Here is a 14,960-nt window from a genome sequence, read left to right on the forward strand (position 1 = left end):
GAGGGTAAATTAGTCAGGATGATATCTATGAGGGTGCCCATGTTTACAGATTTAGGGTTGTACCTGGTAGGTTCCTTGATAATTTGTGTGAGATTGAGGGTATCTAGTTTAGATTGTAGGACGGCCGGGGTGTTAAGCATATCCCAGTTTACGTCACCAAGCAGTATGAACTCTGAGGATGGATGGGGGGCAATCAATTCACATATGGTGTCCAGGGCACAGGTGGGGGCTGAGGGGGTCTGTAGCAAGCGGCAACAGACCCCTCTACATCACCAGAGGAACAGAGGAGGAATAGAATAAGGATACGGCTAAAGGCTTTAAGAACTGGTCTTCTAGTGCATTGGGTACAGAGAATAAAAGGGGCAGATTTCCGGCCGTTGTAGAATAGATTCAGGGCATTATGTACAGACAAGGATATGGAAGGATATGAGTACATTGGAGGTAAACCTAAGCGTTGGGTAACGATGAAAGAGATAGCATCACTGGAGGCACCAATTGAGCCGGTCTCTGCGTGTATGGGGGGTGGGACAAAGGAGTTATCTGAGGCAGGTTGAGCGGGACTGGGGGCTCTACAGTGAAAAAGTACAATAAGAACTAACCGAAACAGCAATAGGCAAGGCATATTGACATGGGAGAGAGGCATAAAGCAATCACAGGTGTTATTCGAGAGAGCTCAGACAACAGCTGGTAATGGCGACGAAAGTTTGGGCTGAGGCTAAACAGATAAACAGGATGGGGTACCGTATAAAGGAACAGTCCAGCAGGCATCAGCTGTGTAGCTGAGTGATCACAAGGTCCAGTGAACAGCAATTGGTGAGTCCGGGAGCAGTTCGGTGGCTGCTATGGCACAGGCGAGCAGGAGGTACGGCTGTTGATTGTGTGTGCTAGCGGGCCGGGGCTAGCAGATGGATCCTTGTGGTCGTCGCAACGGGAAGCCTGTTGAAACCACATCAGACGATTACGTCGGCAGACCAGTCGTGATAGATCGGCGGGGCTCCGTGTCAACACTAGGATGTTACGTCCGGTTGACAGAGAGTTAGATAGCCGGGAGATGGGCCTGGCTCGAGGCTAGCACAAGGCTAACTGGTGCTTGCTTCGGGACAGTGGTGATTAGCCAACAACAACAACAGCCATTCGGTTGCAGCTAGCTAGTTGCGATGATCCGGTGTTAAGGTCCAGTGATTCAGTGATTCCGGCAGAAAATCCGATATGCTCTGGGTCGATAGCGCGCTGTGCAGACTGTGCAGACTGGCCGATAATTGTCCAGGCTAGTGCTGGCTGGTCGGTAGTGTAGGCCACGGACAATGGTAAAGACTGCTAATGGTGGCTAATAGCAAGTAGCTAGTTAGCTGGCTAGCTGGCTAACTGGCTAGTTTCAGCCGGAGGTTCTAGATAAAAAGGTATAAAGAAATAATAGAATCCGTTCCACATTGGGTGAGGCGGGTTGCAGGAAAGTATACAATGAGGGAAAAAAGTATTTGATCCCCTGCTGATTTTGTACGTTTGCCCACTGACAAAGAAATGATCAGTCTATAATTTTAATGGTAGGTTTATTTGAACAGTGAGAGACAGAATAACAACAAAAAAATCCAGAAAAACGCATGTCAAAAATGTTATAAATTGATTTGCATTTCAATGAGGGAAATAAGTATTTGACCACTCTGCAAAACATGACTTAGTACTTGGTGGCAACACCCTTGTTGGCAATCACAGAGGTCAGATTTTTCTTGTAGTTGGCCACCATGTTTGCATACATCTCAGGAGGGATTTTGTCCCACTCCTCTTTGCAGATCTTCTCCAAGTCATTAAGGTTTCGAGCCTGACGTTTGGCAACTCGAACCTTCAGCTCCCTCCACAGATTTTCTATGGGATTAAGGTCTGGAGACTCAGCAAAACAAAGGAGTTGATTGTTGACTTCAGAGGAGGGAACATGCCCCGATCCACATCAACGAGACTGCACTAGAGAGTCAGCTGGTTAAAGTTCCTCGGCGTCCACATCACCGAGGACTTGACATGGACCAACAACACTACCACTCTTGTCAAGATGGAGCAACAAGCTCTCTACTTCCTAAGGCGGCTAAATAAATTTGGCATGCCACCCCTAGTCCTCTCCAAATACTACCGCTGCACCATCGAGAGTGTCCTGACCAGTTGCATCATGGCTTGGTACGGGAATTGCTCCGTCCACGACCACAAGGCCCTCCAGTGGGTGGAGAAGATGGCCCAGTACATCACTGGGACCGTGCTCCCACCCATCCAGGACATCTTCTCTAAACTGTGCCTGAGGAAGGCCCACAGCATCATCAAGGACCACACAAACCCCAGCCACGAGTTGTTCGGGCAGACGGTATCGGAGCATGAGGTCTGATACCAACAGGTTCAGATACCATTTCTATCTACAAGCCATCAGACTGCTGAACACTTGAACTGGACTGACCACCTGCTCTGATTCTCTGCACTTTGGAAGTCATGCACACTCACACACACACTCACACACACACACACACACACACACACACACACACACACACACACACACACACACACACACACACACACACACACACACACACACACACACACACACACACACACACACACACACACACACACACATATATACACACACACACACACACACACACACACACACACAGACATACACACACAGACATACACACACACACATACATATACACACACACACACACACACACACACACACACACACCAATACACAAACACACGCACACACCCACACAGACATACACCCACACACACACGTACACACGCACACACGCACACAGACACACACACACACACAGACATACACACACACACCCAAACAGACATACACACACACACACACACACACAGACATAAATCACAACTGCTGCTAGCAGACTTCTATTATGATTGCTAAATGATTATGATTGCTAAATGACTGCCCAATTTAAACACTTGCCCCCCAATCCCCCCTTCTCCAAAACACATGTAAATATTGGACTATAAATTGTGCCTTCCTGTTTTATTCTTGTACTTACGTTATGTTCGTATTCTTATCTTTTATTATGTCTTATTGTTGTTGCATAGTCGAGAAATAACCTGCAAGTAACCATTCAGTTGGTCATGTATACCATGTGTATCCTGTACATTCGACTAATACAACTTGAAATTGAAACAGTAACAAACACACCCACTGATTCAAATGCCACCACAGAGAGAGGGGGGGTGGTGGAGGAAGAGAAGGGAAGAGAGAGAACGAGAGAACGAGAGAGAGAAAGACATAGAGAGATGGAAAGAGAGAGCTGGAGAGAGGGAAAGAGATGCAGAGAGGGATAGATAGAGAGATAGATGGAGAAAGACAAAGAGAGAGAGAGATAGAGAGAGATGGATAGAGAAAGATAGAGAGAGAGATGGATGGATGCTGACACTGTGACCTCTAACCTCTAACCCAGTGTTTCCCAAACTCTGTCCTTGGGACCCCAAGGGGTGCACGTTTTGGTTTTTACTCTAGTACTACACAGCTGATTCAAATAATCAAAGCTTGACTATTAGTTGATTGTTTGAATCAGCTGTGTAGGAAGAGCACCACAATCATGTATCTTTTTCCAGTTTATTGGCTCCGACGAAGATGGCGGCCTCGCGACTAGCTCTTAGGAAACGTTGCAGTATATATTTTTTTATGTGTTATTTTTTACATTATTAGCTCAGAAAATGTTTTGCATCAGTACATACAGCCGGGAAAAACGATTGGATATCAGAGCGGTGGTAACTCACCAGCATTACGACCAGGAATACGACTTTCCCGAAGCAGATCCTTTGTTTGCTCTCCCCAGGGCAACTGAACGGATTCCAGCGGCTGACCCAAAACATCGCCGGCAGAGGAGAGGCACTTGCACCGGCCTGCTGGTTCGACATAGGAGGCGCGCACACCACCCACCGCTTCCAAGTATTCTACTCGTTAATGTTCAGTCTTTGGTTAACAAGCTCGACGAACTATGGGCAGGGATTTCCTTCCAGAGAGACATCAAGGCCTGTAACATCCTCTGTTTCACAGAAACATGGCTCTCTTGGGATATTCTGTCGGAATCGGTCCAGCCAGATGGGTTCTCAGTTCATCGCGCAGACAGGAATAAATATCTCTCCGGGAAGCAGAAGGGCGGAGGTGTGTGTTTCATGATTAACGACTCGTGGTGTAATTGTAGTACCATAGAGGAACTCAAGTCCTTCTGTTCACCCGACCTAGAATATCTCACAATCAAATGCCGACCATATTATCTCCCAAGAGAATTATCTTCGGTTATAGCCACGGCTGTGTATATCCCCCCTCAAGCCGATACCACGACGGCCCTCAAAGAACTTCACTGGACCTTATGCAAACTGGAAACCACATATCCTGAGGCTGCATTTAATGTAGCTGGGGATTTTAACAAAGCAAATTTGAGGACTAGGCTGCCGAAGTTCTATCAACATATCGACTGTTGTACTGGCGCTGCTAAAATCCTCGACCATTGCTATTCGAACTTCCTTTCGGCAATTCTGACCACAACTCCATTTTGCTTCTCCCTTCCTATAGGCAGAAACTCAAACAGGAAGTACCCGTGCTAAGGACTATTCAACGCTGGTCTGACCAATCAGAATCCACGCTTCAAGATTGTTCTGATCACGCGGACTGGGATATGATCTGGGTAGCTTCTGAAAATAATTTTGAAGTGTATAGGTGATGTTGTGCCCACTGTGACTATTAAAACCTACCCTAACCAGAAACCATGGGATAGATGGCAGCATTTGCGCAAATCTGAAAGCGCGAACCACCGCATTCAACCATGGCAAGGTGACTGGGAATATGGCAGAATACAAACAGTGTAGCTACTCACTCCGCAAGGTAATTAAACTGGCAAAACACCAGTATAGAGACAAAGTGGAGTCGCAATTCAACGGCTCAGACACGATACGTATGTGGCAGGGTCTACAGACAATCACTGACTACAAAAGGAAAACCAGCCACGTCGCCGACACCGATGTCTCGCTTCCAGACAAGCTAAACACCTTCTTCGCCCGCTTTGAGGGTAACACAGTGCCACTGACGAGGCCCACTACCAAGGACTGTGGCCTCTCCTTCTCCATGGCCGATGTGATTAAGACATTTAAGCATGTTAACCACCAAACGGCTGCCGGCCCAGACGGCATCCCTAGCCGCGTCCTCAGAGCATGCGCAGACCAGCTGGCTGGTGTGTTTACGGATATATTCAATCTCTCCCTTTCCCAGTCTGCTGTTCCCACATGCTTCAAGATGGCCACCATTGTTCCTGTACCCAAGAAAGCAAAGGTAACTGAACTAAATTACTATCGCCCTGTGGCACTCACCTCTGTCATCATGAAGTGCTTTGAGAGACTAGTCAAGGATCATATCACCTCTACCTTACCTGCCACCCTAGACAAACTAATTTGCATACCGCCCCAATAGATCCACAGACGATGCAATCGCCATCACACTGCACACTGCTTTATCCCATCTGGACAAGAGGAATACCTATGTAAGAATGTTATTCATTGACTTTAGCTCAGCATTCAACACCACAACTCCAAGCTCATCATTAAGAACATATCCGTAAGGGTAGGCAACAACACATCTGCCACGCTGATCCTCAACACGGGGGCCCCTCAGGGGTCCGTGCTCAGTCCCCTCCTGTACTCCCTGTTCACCCATGACTGCATAGCCAAGCACGACTCCAACACCATCATTAAGTTTGCCGACAACACAACAGTGGTAGGCCTGATCACCGACAATGATGAGACAGCCTATAGGGAGGAGGTTTGAGACCTGGCCGTGTAGTGCCAGGAAAACAACCTGGACTACCAGGGAAAAAAGAGGACTGAGCATGCCCCCATTCTCATCGACGGGGCTGTAGTGGAACAGGTTGAGAGCTTCAAGTTCCTTGGTGTCCACATCACCAACAAACTATCATGGTACAAACACACCAAGACAGTCGTGAAGAGGGCACGACAAAGCCTATTCCCCCTCAGGAGACTGAAAAGATTTGGCATGGGTCTTCAGATCCTCAAAAAGTTATACAGCTGCACCATCGAGAGCATCCTGACTGGCTGCATCACCGCCTGGTATGGCAACTGCTCGGCCTCCGACCGCAAGGCACTACAGAGGGTAGTGCGTATGGCCCAGTACATCACTGGGGCCAAGCTTCCTGCCATCCAGGACCTCTATACCAGGCGGTGTCAGAGGAAGCCCTAAAAATTGTCAAAGACTCCAGCCACCCTAGTCATAGACTGTTCTCTCTGCTACCGCACAGCAAGGGGTACCGGAGCGCCAAGTCTAGGTACAAAAGGCTTCTTAACAGCTTTTACCCCCAAGCCATAAGACTCTGGAACAGCTAATCATGGCACGTCCCAGGAAGTGGCCCTCCTCTCCTCCACCCCACTCTCCAAGTGCTGCCTCTCTCTCTCCCCAGGACTAGAAAACTAAATGAACAAGAATTATTTGTTTGTAAATGCAGAATGTGGAGAGAGTAAACACACAATGTGCTTCAGCCTAACCCAGTGTGTCAGCTGAGCTCAGAGTCTGCAGGCTCCTAGCTAGAGACAGTCACACCATACAAATATCAGGCCCAGGGGCTACAGCACTGCTCCACCACAGCTACCACACAAAGATGAAGAATATTGTCAATACACCGCAAGAGAGGGAAGGGGATAGAGAGTAGAGAGAGACAGTAGAGAGAGAGGGAGGGGGAGAGAGAGTACAGAGAGAGGGAGGGGAGAGAGAGTAGAGAGAGAGAGTAGAGAGAGAGAGAGAGGGGGGAGAGAGTAGGGAGAGAGTAGGGAGAGAGAGGGAGGAGAGAGAGTAGAGAGAGAGAGAGATTGGGAGGGGAGAGAGGGTAGAGAGAGAGGGAGGGGGAGAGAGAGTAGAGAGAGAGGGAGGGGGAGAGAGAGTAGGAGAGAGAGCAGAGAGAGAGAGAGGGAGGGGGAGAGAGAGTAGAGAGAGAGAGGGGGAGGGGGAGAGAGTAGAGAGAGAGGGAAGGGGGAGAGAGAGTAGGGAGAGAGAGTAGGGAGAGAGAGTAGAGAGAGAGAGAGAGAGAGAGAGAGAGAGAGAGAGAGAGAGAGAGAGAGAGAGAGAGAGAGAGAGAGATTGGGAGGGGAGAGAGAGAGAGATTGGGAGGGGAGAGAGGGTAGAGAGAGAGAGGGAGGGGGGAGAGAGTAGAGAGAGAGGGAGGGGGGAGAGAGAGTAGAGAGAGGGGGAGGGGGAGAGAGAGTAGGGAGAGAGTAGGGAGAGAGAGTAGAGAGAGAGAGGGAGGGGGAGAGAGAGTAGAGAGAGAGTAGAGAGAGAGAGGGGGGAGAGAGAGTAGAGAGGGAGTAGAGAGAGAGAGGGAGGGAGAGAGAGAGAGAGAGGGAGAGAGAGAGAGAGGGAGGGAGGGGGGAGAGAGAGTAGGGAGGGAGGGAGGGAGGGAGGGAGGGAGGGAGGGAGGGAGGGAGGGAGGGAGGGAGGGAGGGAGGGAGGGAGGGAGGGAGGGAGGGAGGGAGATGGTAATGTTCTGTAACAGCAAAGAAGGTGAGGTAACAAAGAAAGCAAAGAAGCAGAAACAGAAAGAAAAGAGTGATGGAGGATAGAAAAACATGACAGAGAAAGAAAAGCAAGAAAGGAAAATAGCGAGCAGAGAAAAAACAGAGTGAGTGAGTTGGTGAAAGAGAGAAAAGAGATAAAGGAGAAGAATGAAACACAAATGAGAGGGAAGAGTGAGAGGAAGAGGAGGAAGAGGAGGACATGTTGAATGAGAGTAGTTCTGTAAATATATAATGAGGGTGTATATTGAGAGGAAGTGTGTGTGTGTGTGTGATGCGGGGGATATGGTATGGGAAGCAGAGGAGTGGGTTGGTATCTGCTGCTCCTTATTGCCTATATATAAAAAAAGTTTTAGAGCTAATTTCCTGTCATTCTACACATTTTGCCATGAGGCTGAGAGAATAAAAACATATATATTTTAACATTTGCGGGTGCTGCGGGGGTGTGTGATACGCCAGTGTTCTCTCCTCATCTCCTGTTTGCGTCAGAACATAATGAAGGCGGGACCTAAAAATGGCAGTTTAAACAAAGGAGAAAACAGCAGGAAATTGCCAGGACTTTTCTTCCATCGCTATGACAACAACCTGCTCAGAACCGCTCTGTTCTGCTCCCAAACGTTCTGCTCAAATGTCAATTACAAACTAGAGACACAGAGTTCCACAAAGTGACGGAGACATAATGCAGTCAACACATCCATCTATCTATATCTCTACTCTTTTGAGAACACAAAGATGAAAGTATTGTCACAATTTTTGGGAGGCAGCCAGAGCAAGATGTATAATATGCATGACGATGTAATCTTGTTGACACACAGGCAGACAAACAGGGAGGCAGACAGACAGACAGACAGACAGGGAGGCAGACAGACAGGGAGGCAGACAGACAGGGAGGCAGACAGACAGGGATGCAGACAGACAGACAGACATACAGACAGAGAGAGAGAAAGGGAGACAGACAGACAGACAGACAGGCAGACAGGGAGACAGACAGACAGAGACAGACAGACAGAGAGACAGAGTATCAATGTACTGAAGCTAGATTAGATTGTTGTTGTATTGGTGCTGCCCTGTGGCGACTGTAACAACAGATATTCTCTATCAGACGGGGCCTTCCTGCTTTAAATGAATAACAGCATTACATTCATGAGATCTGGAGTCACAACGTATTATGAGAGGCAGCCTTCAAACGCCTGAGTCCAACCAGCAGTATAAACAAAGGGTAATGGAAAAGTGTGTGTGTGGTGTGTGTGTGTGTGTGTGTACCAACGTGTGTGTGTATGTGTGTGTGTTTGTAGCAGAGAGAACAGTCTATGGCTTGGGTCGCTGGAGTCTTTGACAATTTTTTGGGCCTTCCTCTGACACCACCTGGTATGGAGGTCCTGAATGGCCCCAGTGATGTACTGGGCCGTACTCACCACCCTCTGATGCGCCTTGCGGTCGGATGCCAAACAGTTGCCATACCAGGCGGTGATGTAGCCAGTCAAGATGCTCTCCATGGTGCAGCTGTAGAACCTTCTGAGGATCTCAGGGCCCAGGCCAAATCTATTCAGCCTCCTGAAGGGGGAAGAGGCGTTGCCCTCTTCACAACTGTGTTGGTGTGTGTGGACCATTTTAATTTCTTAGTGATGTGGACACCAAGGAACTTGAAGATCAAGACCCACTCCACTACATTCCTGTCAATGTGGATGGGGCCGTGCTCGGCCCTCTGTTTCCTGTAGTCCACGATTAGCTACTTTGTCTTGCTGACCTTGAGGGAGAGGTTGTTGTCCTGGCACCACACTGCCATGTCTCTGACCTCTGTCACACTGCCAGGTCTCTGGCCTCTGTCACACTGCCAGGTATCTGGCCTCTGCCACACTGCCAGGTCTCTGGCCTCTGCCACACTGCCAGGACTCTGGCCTCTGCCACACTGCCAGGTCTCTGGCCTCTGCCACACTGCCAGGTCTCTGGCCTCTGCCACACTGCCAGGTCAGCCAGGTCTCTGGTCTCTGCCACACTGCCAGGTCTCTGGCCTCTGCCACACTGCCAGGTCTCTGGCCTCTGCCACACTGCCAGGTCTCTGGCCTCTGCCACACTGCCAGGACTATGGCCTCTGTCACACTGCCAGGTCTCTGGCCTCTGCCACACTGCCAGGTCTCTGGCCTCTGCCACACTGACAGGACTCTGGACTCTGCCACACTGCCAGGACTCTGGCCTCTCCCACACTGCCAGATCTCTGATTAATTAAACCATGTCTGGCCTTGCTGCTCTGTTAATGCTGATACCTCTGGCCTCTCTCAACCTGAGTGTGTGTGTGTGTGTGTGTGTGTGTGTGTGTGTGTGTGTGTGTGTGTGTGTGTGTGTGTGTGTGTGTGACCTATCGTCATATTTGAAGACTCAACCCCAGTCGGCCTGCTTTCCCCTTGAAGACAGATCTGGGATCAGTTGCAGGTAAAAGCTGTCCTCAGACATATCAGTCTGGGATCAATACATCCTGTCACCTGTCACCTGTCACTACAACTAGAGAGAGTGGAGTAAGACGTGTTATAGAGAGAGTGAAGACACAGGAAGACAGAGCTCTTGGATAAGCTATCCTCAAAGACACAGGAAGACAGAGCTGTTGGATAAGCTATCCTCAAAGACACAGGAAGACAGAGCTGTTGGATAAGCTATCCTCAAAGACACAGGAAGACAGAGCTGTTGGATAAGATAATCCTCAAAGACACAGGAAGACAGAGCTGTTGGATAAGCTATCCTCAAAGACACAGGAAGACAGAGCTGTTGGATAAGCTATCCTCAAAGACACAGGAAGACAGAGCTGTTGGATAAGCTATCCTCAAAGACACAGGAAGACAGAGCTCTTGGATAAGCTATCCTCAAAGACACAGGAAGACAGAGCTGTTGGATAAGCTATCCTCAAAGACACAGGAAGACAGAGCTGTTGGATAAACTATCCTCAAAGACACAGGAAGACAGAGCTGTTGGATAAACTATCCTCAAAGACACAGGAAGACAGAGCTGTTGGATAAGCTATCCTCAAAGACACAGGAAGACAGAGCTGTTGGATAAACTATCGCGCAAAGTCATCATCCTCTCCTTTTCTGTCCTGTCCCCCTCTCTCTCTTCTCCCTCTCTTCTCCTCCACTCACCTGTCTTTCTCCTCTCCTCCTTTGTTTCCATATTCCTTTTCCATCTCTTCCTAACCCCTATATAATTTACACTTGGACCACTGCGCGTCTCTCTCTCTCTCTCTCTCTCTCTCTCTCTCTCTCTCTCTCTCTCTCTCTCTCTCTCTCTCTCTCTCTCTATATATATATATATATATATATATATATATATATATATATATATATATATATATATATATATATATACACACACACACACTACAGTTCAAAAGTTTGGGGTCACTTAGATTTGTCTTTGTTTCGAAAGAAAAGCCATTTTTAATGGAATATCTACGTAGGCGTACAGAGGCCCATTATCAGCAACTTGCTCAGTTGTGCACCGGGGCCTCCCACTCCTCTTTCTATTCTGGATAGAGCCAGTTTGCACTGTTCTGTGAAGGGAGTAGTACACAGCGTTGTACGAGATCTTCAGTTTCTTAGCAATTTCTCGCATAGAATAGCATTCATTTCTCTGAACAAGAATAAACTGACGAGTTTCAGAAGAAAGTTATTTGTTTCTGGCCTATTTGAGCCTGTAATCGAACCCACAATTGCTGATGCTCCAGATACTCAACTAGTCTCAAGAAGGCCAGTTTTATTGCTTCTTTAATCAGCACAACAGTTTTCAGCTGTGCTAACATAATTGCAAAAGGGTTTTCTAATGATCAATTAGCCTTTTAAAATGATAAACTTGGATTAGCAAACACAACGTGCCATTGGAACACAGGACTGATGGTTGCTGATAATGGGCCTATGTAGATCAGCCGTTTCCAGCTCCAATAGAAATGTACAACATTAACAATGTCTACACTGTCTACACTTTCTGATCAATTTGATGTTATTTTAATGGACAAAAAAATGGCTTTTCTTTCGAAAACAAGGACGTTTCTAAGTGACCCCAAACTTTTGAACAGTAGTAGTATATATATATATATATATATAGCAAGCAGGGCCAGACTATGTAACTACTTCATGAGAGAGAGAGACGGAGAGAGAGAGAGAGAGAGAGAGTGTATGTGTGTGTGTGTATGTGTATGTGTACGTACATGTGCATACGCGTACGTGTGTGTGTCTCTATGCTGGTGTGTATCTCAGTATGTTGTACATGCGACAGACACGGAGACAAATAGCACTGGCTTTTCTATCCTGAGACAACAGCAGGCCTGATTGGCGATTAAAACAGCCAAAGTGAGGAGCTCAGAGTCCGTATTACAGCCTTCCAGCTAAACCTCCCCTCCACGGGATTGGACTGCACTCATCATCTCACTCTCTCTCTCTTCATCTCTCTGTCTCCCTCTTTCTTTCTCTATTAATATATCCATCTCTCTCTCTATCCCTCTCTCATTCTCTATATCCCTCTCTTTCCTGATCCTTCTCTATCTCCCCTCATCCCTCTCTCTCTGAGCCTCAATCTCATCTGAAGCAGGGGATTTAGGTCCACTACCTCATCCTTCTCAACAGGAGAAAATTTCACTTAGCCAGTGGGCTCTTATTCCCTCCCATTGTAACTATGGCTACTTTTCTCTTACCCTATAGGCCTTGGTCAAAAGTAGTACACCCAGGACCATAAGACTCGCATTTGCGACCCTTTGACTTGGCAGTGCGACACACATTATTAATTGGTCACTAGGGGGCCAGTGAGAAGAAAATGTAGCTGGTCACGTTAGTTTTTGCTTCACAATTTGCTTTCAAACAGCAATGGTATGACAATGGGTATGCAGACAGGGTATTCCAAAACGTTTAGTCTGAAGTCTTGGTTGAATCTCAGTCATCATGCACTGTTCGAATTAACATTTCGAAAGGCTTTCCCAGAAAACCTTCCCAATTAAATGTTGACTGCAAAGTAGGCCCACCTGGCAGAATGATATCATGATCATTTGTATCAATCGTTGGGGCATTTATTTAGTCAACTCTGCCATCACATGTAGCCTACACTGTACATTGTACAGTACAAAAACACCAACAGCCAAACACAGCGGTCTCTTCCAAGGCATGCAATAGTATTAAAGGGAAACTACACCCTCCAACCTTTTGGGGGTTTAAATTGTTCCCAGACCTCAAAAGTGGTGTCCTGATGTGGTTTAAGAATTGTTGTGGACTTAGAACATAAATGTTGTAGTTTTTCCGGAAAACTGAATTTACCTAAAGATAAAACTGATAGGGCCCTACAACTGTAGAGTGAGTGTTCAAAATCACTAACAATAAAACCCTTTTTGAGATTGCGCAAAGGTTAAATGTTTTCCCTACAAACAATCAATGTAAATATGATATTGTCAAGTGAAAATGTAATTATTTGTGTATGGGGGGTAGGTCACTATAGGCTATAGGCGACTTGCTCAGCCCGCAAATTAAAGATACAATTGAAATGATGCAACAATCATCCGCTTTCCTGTGTGCCACTGGCAAATTTACCTGAATGTCAAGCCCAGCAAGGGAATGCTAATTTAAAAGATGTCTAGTCATTATTAGCCTGGTTCTGTATAGAATGCAGGTACATTATGGGACACAGGTCAGCTCATTATCTCCGTTCAGAAGCGAAAAATTGGTGGGACCAAATCATGTGCTGGTGCCATCAACTGAAAAAGTAGAATTCAAGGCAATGCACAGTATTATACAGAGCCATGATCTCTCTCTCTCTCTCTCTCTCTCTCTCTCTCTCTCTCTCTCTCTCTCTCTCTCTCTCTCTCTCTCTCTCTTTCTCTCTCTCTCTCTCTCTCTCTCTCTCTCTCTCTCTCTCTCTCTCTCTCTCTCTCTCTCTCTCTCTCTCTCTCTCTCTCTCATTTCAATTTAAGGGCTTCATTGGCATGGGAAACATGTGTTAACATTGCCAATACAAGTGAAGTAGATAGTAAACAAAAGTGAAATAAACAATAAATATTTACAGTAAACATTACACTCAGAAGTTCCAAAAGAATAAAGACATTTCAAATGTCATATTATGTATATATACAGTGTTGTAACGATGTGCAAATAATTAAAGTACAAATGGGAAAATAAATAAACATAAATATGGGTTGTATTTACAATGGTGTTTGTTCTTCACTGGTTGCCCTTTTCTTGTGGCAACAGGTAACGAATCTTGCTGCTGTGATGGCACACTGTGGTTTTTCACCCAGTAGATAAGGGAGTTTATCAAAAGTGGGTTTGTTTTCGAATTCTTTGTGGATCAGTGTAATCTGAGGGAAATATGTGTCTCTAATATGGTCATACATTTGGCAGGAGGTTAGGACATGCCGTTCAGTTTCCACCTCATTTTGTGGGCAGTGTGCACATTTCCTGTCTTCTCTTGAGAGCCAGGTCTGTCTACGGCGGCCTTTCTCATTTTACATTTACATTTTTAGTCATTTAGCAGACGCTCTTATCCAGAGCGACTTACAGGAGCAATTAGGGTTAAGTGCCTTGCTCAAGGGCACATCGACAGATTTCACCTAGTCGGCTTGGGGATTAGAACCAGCGACCTTTCGGTTACTGGCACAACGCTCTTAACCACTAAGCTACCTGCCGCCCTTTCTCAATAGCAAGGCTATGCTCACCTGAGTCTGTACATAGTCAAATCTTTCCTTAAGTTAGGGTCAGTCAACGTGGTCAGGTATTCTGCCACTGTGTATTCTCTGTTTAGAGCCAAATAGCATTCTAGTTTTTTTGTTAATTCTTTCCAATGTGTCAAGTAATTCTCTTTTTGTTTTCTCATGATTTGGTTGGGTCTAATTGTGTTGTTTTTGTTGTCATGGGGCTCTGTGGGGTCTGTTTGTGTTTGTGAACAGAGCCCCAGGACCAGCTTACTTAGGAGACTCTTCTCCAAGTTCATCTCTTTGTAGGTGATGGCTTTGTTATGGAAGGTTTGGGAATCGCTTCCTTTTAAGCAGTTATAGAATTTAACGGCTCCTTTCTGGATTTTGATAATTAGCGGGTATCGGCCTAATTCTGCTCTGCATGCATTATTTTGTGTTTTTCGTTGTACACTGAGGATATTATTGCAGAATTCTACATGCAGAGTCTCAATTTAGTGTTTGTCCCATTTTGTGAAATCTTGGTTGGTGAGCGGACCCCAGACCTCACAGCCATAAAGGGCAATTGGTTCTATAACTGATTCAAGTATTTTTAGCCAGATCCTAATTGGTATGTCAAATGTTATGTTCCTTTTGATGGCATAGAAGGCCCTTCTTGCCTTGTCTCTCAGATCGTTCACAGCTTTGTGGAAGTTACCTGTGGCGCTGATGTTTAGGCCGAGGTATGTAT

This window comes from Coregonus clupeaformis, unplaced genomic scaffold, assembly GCF_020615455.1.
Source record: "Coregonus clupeaformis isolate EN_2021a unplaced genomic scaffold, ASM2061545v1 scaf0026, whole genome shotgun sequence".
NCBI classification, from domain to species: Eukaryota; Metazoa; Chordata; class Actinopteri; order Salmoniformes; family Salmonidae; genus Coregonus; species Coregonus clupeaformis.